Source organism: Pecten maximus, chromosome 10, assembly GCF_902652985.1.
Source record: "Pecten maximus chromosome 10, xPecMax1.1, whole genome shotgun sequence".
Classification (NCBI taxonomy): Eukaryota; Metazoa; Mollusca; class Bivalvia; order Pectinida; family Pectinidae; genus Pecten; species Pecten maximus.
In genome coordinates this window covers 5612523-5620741 of record NC_047024.1, presented here as the reverse complement: position 1 = coordinate 5620741, position 8219 = coordinate 5612523, and the positions used below count along the sequence as shown (strand labels likewise).

At 34.0% G+C, this 8219-nt stretch overlaps 1 long non-coding RNA gene across 1 annotated transcript; it reads left to right on the top strand.

Annotated features, from left to right (window-relative positions):
* The first annotated feature begins 4136 nt into the window (after positions 1-4136).
* LOC117336391 lies at positions 4137-8071 on the top strand. Its single transcript, XR_004534596.1, has 3 exons — positions 4137-4475; positions 6606-6679; positions 8014-8071. It is a non-coding gene; the product is annotated as an uncharacterized LOC117336391 (long non-coding RNA).
* Positions 8072-8219: the final 148 nt, after the last annotated feature.

Genomic DNA, 8219 nt, shown 5'->3' with positions numbered 1-8219 from the left:
GTTTATTTTTTGCTAACCTTTATGATATGTGGCAAATGATGGCCAATGACTTCAATCACTAGCTAATGAAGTTGGGGAGGAAACTGGGAGCAGAAAATCTCCCCCCCCCCCCCCCCCAAAAAAAAAAAATCATAGCAGATACTAACCAATACTATTTGATATCTTTTGAAATGAAATTTTAAGTCAAAGTTGAAAAAATATGTAGCAGCAATCTGTTGTGTAGGAGAAACTCAGCTACCTCATGGTCTGTGGTCGAAGTCTTGACATTTCCTAAGTGAACCCTGCGAACATACAATGGAAAAAACCACAGCAGACCCAGATTTCCATCTAAATTGGGAGGGTTGGAGGGCATTTGTATCTCACACGCTAGCAATGGCTACCAAATATTAGGAACTGCCAGGGGTGGTAACTCTAATTGCAAATATGGAAATAAACTACCAATCCAAGGGAAGTAACCGTACAGGATAAATCAAACTATATTGCTACCTAACAACAATAACTTACCAATAAAGAAATTAACAAGCAGTCTTCATTATGATAAATTAAATTATATTCTAGGAATAATTTTTAATGTTTGGATAGGAATTATTATGTTAGTTATTTGGTAATTAATTCACATACGACCTTTTAAACTTGTTTTAGATTGGTAACTGCTGCCATCACTCAAGATGAACAAAGAAGGGGATAGACTGGTAATCTACAATAATGGTGTTAAGGTAACGAGGCAATAGAGCAAATTCTATAATATAAATAGTTATGTAGTATGAATGTATATGCATGTTTTCTGTGTTCTACTTAATATGTTCATATGTTCATTATCAGAAAACAAGAAGAATCAAATAACGGGAACGGGAAGGGGAAAATAATAAGCAAACTGCATATAGCCACATATGTATAAAAATTTCATAAATAGTACCATATTTAAAAAATATTATGAGTCATAAATGAAACTGGGCATTCAATTGCATGTTGTTTACTGCGTTGTTTGTTTTATTCAGAAAAGCATTGGAGCTCAACATCCATCAACGACCCTTCTCCAGTACCTGCGAAATGAACGTATCTTTTAAAACACAATCATATAGCACCAGTTTAGGTATAGTTCGCACAGTAAAATACCTGTTAATATAAAATTTTCTTAAATATGAACGATTGGTAAGGCGAATACATACCTTTTAACGTTTGATCGAGGATCTAAAGGCGATTTCTATAATATTCCCTCCTCACGTATCGTTGATATTATATAAGATCGAAAAAATACGTTACAGTCGCTATCGATAACATCAAAAATAATAAATGAGGTTCTAAAAAAAAAGTGTAAAATAATCTTTACCGTCTTAGTGTGTTTTTCTTATTTAACATTTATGATATCGGATTTCCTACAGAACTGCAAAACGTTTTACTATAAGCAAGTCAAGAGGAAAAGCTTTGACTACGCCATCGCCAATGCCTGTTTTACCATTACTATGGTAGAGGAGACGGTGACATCTGCGCGTCTGTATTTTGGTGGAATAGGACGAACATTTACATCATCATCAAATACAGCCAATCTTCTTGTTGGGAAGTAAGTGTGACGTATAGCCTAACCAGTAACAATGCATTCAATGTTTTGGTTGTTTACCAAAGTATTCACAGTTGTCTGATAAGGCATCTGTACATAAATGTACATTTTACATGGATTCATTGGTTGGGCTCATTTATCATATTCCCTTAAGATAAGATATTATTTTACAGAAAATTAAACTCTTCAACGTTTGATAAAGTACAGGATTTGCTCAATGAAGAACTCACAAAGATGCAAATGGAGACTGAAAGTAAATACAAACTTAAGTTGGCCCAGGGATTTTTGCGCAAGTTCTGGAACCAAAGAGCGGTAGATAATATTAAGGAGGTAATTATACTTGAATTAATAAACACAATTATAAATAATTGTGGAAACAACAGGTGGATTAAAAAAAAATTACGATACAAATATGTTATTTCCTAAGCATTAGAAATTATTGATAAACGCTGATGTGACGCAGCGGTATAAGCTGTGGGTATTTTCTTGCCAGGCGACTGGGGGCCGTGATCGTGAGTTCGAGGCCCGGTCAGGGCACGAGTCAAAAAGTTGTCTTCTATCGTCAATTGTGTTATATCAAATAATTAGCACATTAATTGGTGATCCGAAGATAAGGATTAGAATTTCCTGTCGTAGTTGTACTATGATGAATACTCATAATATGTGTATAATTCGTATCCTAGTATGTAAAATACATTGCGATCCAGGTATTCATATCATCTAATAGACGGCTATTTCTTTGTTTGATGGACTGACATATATTCTGACAAAGCAAAATGTTCTCGTGTAGTGTGATAAATCAATACTGTAACGTCTGATTTTTAGATGAAATTAAACTCTGTGTTGAATACTTCCCTTCGAGGAATAATTGTAATAACGTAGGTACTCCGCCATATCTGGGATAAAGATGTGGTGTAACTATAGTCTTTGTGTCATAAGTATCAAATGTCATAATTATCCAATGTAACCTTGAAAAAGATGTGTTGTAACTATAGTCTTTGTGTCATAAGTATCCAATGTTACCTTGACGTAATGACGGGATTAAGATGTGTTGTAACTATAGTCTTTGTGTCATAAGTATCAAATGTTACCTTGACGTAATGACGGGATACAGATGTGGTGTAACTATAGTCTTTGTGTCATAAGTATCCAATGTTACCTTGACAAAGATGTGTTGTAACTTTAGTCTTTGTGTCATAAGTATCCAATGTTACCTTGACAAAGATGTGTTGTAACTATAGTCTTTGTGTCATAATTATCCAATGTTACCTTGACGTAATGACGGGATACAGATGTGTTGTAACTATAGTCTTTGTGTCATAATTATCCAATGTTACCTTGACGTAATGACGGGATACAGATGTGTTGTAACTATAGTCTTTGTGTCATAATTATCCAATGTTATCTTGACGTAATGACGGGATTAAGATGTGTTGTAACTATAGTCTTTGTGTCATAAGTATCCAATGTAACCTTGACAAAGATGTGTTGTAACTATAGTCTGTGTCATAAGTATCAAATGTTACCTTGACGTAATGACGGGATAAAGATGTGTTGTAACTATAGTCTTTGTGTCATAAGTATCCAATGTTACCTTGACGTAATGACGGGATAAAGATGTGTTGTAACTATAGTCTTTGTGTCATAAGTATCCAATGTAACCTTGACGTAATGACGGGATAAAGATGTGTTGTAACTATAGTCTTTGTGTCATAAGTATCCAATGTTACCTTGACGTAATGACGGGATAAAGATGTGTTGTAACTATAGTCTTTGTGTCATAATTATCCAATGTAACCTTGACGTAATGACTGTTTTAATAGCTGACCCAACCACAATAAAGCATAATGGGAAATGTAATCTAATTATAACAATAGTATTGTGTAAAATATATTTCATTATAGTTCAATAATATCTTAAAGAATATCAAAATATCTCAATCGACTATGAATAGAATCTATAAGATTTGTCGCTCACGACCATCCATTAATTGGATATATTCAATTGATTAAAACCGGTCGCTCACTATCAAGCAGTAATCTGCTAAAATACCTATGCTGTATTCTATTACGGTGGTACACAGCTTGTTCCCATGAGTGAGGTCAACAAATTGTTTGAAGATCTGGTCGTCAACACAACACAAATTTACTAGAAACTACTAATCTTCTGTTCAGAATTTTTTCTTCAATTATAAACACTTCAATATCCCATTAAAAAAAGAAACGAACATTGATACACGTATAGGGTTGTGAACTATACTAAATATATATTACACTTCGTATAACTCACGAATAACGCGCAGATACTGTGAATGTCTAGATCTTCAAGCACATTACTACGCAGTACAGCTGTTCCGTCTTTCTAGGACTTCTAGTGATGTTAAGGGTGGGCCTACATTGTTGATGACACGAGGTGACCAAAAACAAAACATGAAACTGGGAATATCGAATCAACTGGGACACAAAAACATTATAGATAGGGGACGCAACCTAGGCTATATATGGAAGATCTTGCATAAGTCGTGGCCATACGTAATCAAACCGACCTGAACTTGACATATACAGCGTGTTATCAGGGTTATAATGTAGCACTAAGGTTTTCATGGCCGATCGTGATTTTACTGTCTATCATCGTATACGGTAACACTGTGACATATAAATGAAACATCTTACTAAGGTTGTGAACAGGTAAACCGAATGTCCAATTATAGCCGGCAAACAAGAGCTGCATATGTCGCATGCCCACATCAATGGTTCACTAAAGGCAAGTTTTATCAACACCAGAGGTGGACTTTTGTGTACAAGTAGTGGCGTTGGTACATTACAAACCATATAAGGTCGAGTAAACGGGTTATCTACAGGGTGGTGAATGTGATTTAAGCAGACCGCTACAAACAATCTTGAGATTGTTTTATCAGGTGAGTTGATATCTATGACAAGAAAAATGGTTACATTATTAAATAAAATACTCTAAATTTATATTGCCCTATTATCTCTCTTGTTGAGAGTCTTGGTGGAATTTTAAAAGCTCAAATTTTATTACATATCAATAGCGATGAAAATAATGATTATATTATCATTCTCCAAAATGAATGTATATGCTTGGACTGCACTTACATCTTTCTTATCTATTTGAAATTTTAAACCTTGTTCATTTAATCTATTGATATTTCTGAAAGTCATTATAAAAATTGCCTAAAACATCTATTGTTATAATGGAATTACTTCGGTATTATGATATGCATAAAATATGGAAAAGATATGTACACTATAATTGGTTTATTCACTATAAAGTAGTACATACAGGTTTCACATTTGTTCAAATTCAAATAAATAAATTGGTTGCGGATTTTAAATTTCCGGATTTTCCGAAAGTGTGAATACACAGGAAATTTAGTTTTACCTACAGCGAAAAATGGTATCTCCCAATCAAGGTAAGAGGAGTGTGGGAAAACTTAATGTACAACATATGTCAAAACAAGATTAATTCTGTCTTTGGGAAAGAGATAATTAATTTCAAATAGGTTTTTTAAAAAAAAATTGTGTAAAGAAATGTGTCATTTTGGGTAAAATATCATGATATTTTGCAATTTTTTTTTTTCATTGGTTACCATGATAATAGCAGGTCTGAAACACATAGAGAGATCAGCTTACTTATCTTTCAGAGCTGTACTAAAATTGTAAATATGGTATAGATAACAAATATATATACTTTATTGTTGATAATCGGTAGGGTTTCCTGGCTATGTTTACATATCTTAAACATGTGCTTTATTTTTCAGAATTGGGCATTTTTACTGCACACTGCTACCTCTGTTTGTGCCTTTTGTCTCTTTAATATCCATGTTACTGTAGATGAGATACAAAAGGACACGAAACTCCTGGTTTTTATATCCCCCTTTCTTCATTGAACATTTGTTGTTTTTTTTTAAATGATTTCTTTTTCAAATTAAAGTATAACTTACTGATTCAGTGAAGGAAAAAAGTATATATTTTACCCATTTACAAATTAGTTCCAAGCTACGTAAGGGTTGAAATTGACTCTCTGCAATATTTACCGGGGAACATAGCATATTGAACGAGATTGTGATAGAGTACCCTCCTGTGTAAGGACAACTATTGTGCTAGGGACTGACGGTAGCGCTCCCCAACCCTGGCAGTTCATTAATCTTTGCTGAGGGAAAGAAAATATGTTTTATAAGAACGAAAAGAGAAAGGAAGATAAACATGTTACAGCTGTACGAAATACGCCAAAGGATATGAAAATCCCCCAATATTCTATATTTGTGACCATTTTTTTTTCATTAACTATCAGTGGTATGATATTTCTGATAATTGAAATGTAGACCTGTAAAACTGGGATGAATGATATAAATGAATACTAAAGTTGATATGCTCCTCTTAACAGGGATTAAGAACAAACAAATAAATGTAAAGACCCCCTGTAGAAATGAGTGTAAGACGTGATCAGCTGATCGCTAGCAGGGTTGGTGCCTGACAGTATGCTGTTGAACGTCAATATGGCTTGATTATACAAATCTTAACTGTTTACCGTATCTAAGATCATCTGTGACGAAATGTCATTTTTGTAGGGTAACAAAAGTTTTGCCCAAGTAGCGATATTAGCCTGATATACATTTTCAAACCATCATATTCAGATGACCGGTTTGTTTTCTAATCGTTGCTTTTTTGAGCAGTGTGTCTACTTCAGTTCACAATTTCGCCTTTTACTGGTTTTGTTTGTTTCTATTATAACTGAGAAGCTCATTTTAATGTCAACACAGTTTTACTATGTCACCGAGACAGAGTTCGGAGACATATTAATTTTGCTCCGTTTTTTTATTGGTTAGCTTGACTGAGGCCTGTGATTGGTCGAATTTAGGTAGTGTCCAATTTTGATGAGATTTTGTACGTAGGTGTAGTATGCTACTACAAACACTGTCGTGATATCAGCTCTATTATATATTACTGCGTCATTGGATGACATGTGTTTGGATTGGAATTATTATGTTCATTATTATCTCATACGATTTTTAAACTTGTTTCAGATTGGTAACTGCTGCCATCACTTAAGATGAACAAAGAAGGGGATAGACTAGTAATCTACGTTAATGGTGTTAAGGTAACAATGCAACATATTTCTCTCGGTACAACTACGACAGGAAATTCAAATCTATATCTTCGGATCACCAACACATAGTGTATATGATGATTGTGCGAATAAATAGATCTTTAACTTAGTAACACATATGACAAAGGAAGACAGCTTTTGGGCTCGTGCTCTGACAGGGCCTCGAACTCACGATCTACGGCACCCAATCGCCTAACACATTGTGCTAATAAATAGATATATATCATATACATATAAAACTGTTCACCTAGTTATAAATACAGTACAGACAGGTACATTTTTGAATTTATATTTATTTTAAAGATTCCTACGGTCGATAATTAATTCGCCTATTGTTATTTATTAGAGAACATCGTAGGTAACGTATAGATGGTATCAAACAATAGCCAAATATCAGGTTTAAAAAGGAATGGCGCAACTTGAAGCAATATGATTCCAGCACATGCTATGTAGGAAATATTTATGTTTATATTTTTTTTTAAACGTGTTTTAACATAGACTTACTATTTATAACCAGGAAAAGTGGGTGTTGAATACAAGATTATATACACGTATCTAGCGGGTAGCCGTAAGTAGCCGATGTCGAAGGTATCGTCTAGGTTCCCGATTTTAGGACTGTATCAATGTAATGTTATATCTATATACATTATCCCTACTGGGATCACGGTGATAATAAGGCAAGGTTAACTATTGTTTATAAACCCTGTTGTCAATAACACCTTACCACGGCGTGCTACCCTGGTATAGGATAAACTTACTCCGTGGTCAAAGGTTTCATGTCTGAGTAACATAAATATAGGTCTCACACCCCGTATCAATGTAGTATGTAAATAATTAAACGGGTTCAAATGTTTACTATGTCACGAGCCTTTTACAACTACTTATTATCGTGACCGTATGACAAGACAGAATACGTCGGCTTTGTGATATCAACGATATGTTATGAGCATTTTACATGTTAAAGATATTCCATGTTGAATTGACGCTAGTGCAAGATCCTGTTTATCACTACAAACAATGAAAACAAACACGTGGCGTCATTAAGATGTCAAATATTTATGTCACAAAAGTTTACGTACACTAGCGTCTTACCATTTAATAACATGGCCGAATGAAATGACAGAACATATCAGCTATATGATAAATAATGTTTTCTTTATCTTATTATGATAACTTAAGATATTGGATAGCAAACGATGTACTAATAACTATATGTATATAAAATCTCATGCATAGTATCATATCTGAAATGAATGTATTAATAGTCTTAAATGAAACTGGGCGTTCAGTTGCATGTTGTTAACGGCATTTTTCGTTTCATACAGAAAGCCATTGGAGAACCACATCCATCAACAACCCTTCTCCAGTACCTGCGAAATGAACGTATCTTTTAAAGCATCATCAGATAGTTTAGTAATAGTTCGCACAGTAAAGTACATGTTAACACAAACTGTTCATAAAAGCAACTATTTAGTAAGACGGACAAATCACAAAAATCATGCATATTCAGCTACGAGTTTTAATCTAGGAG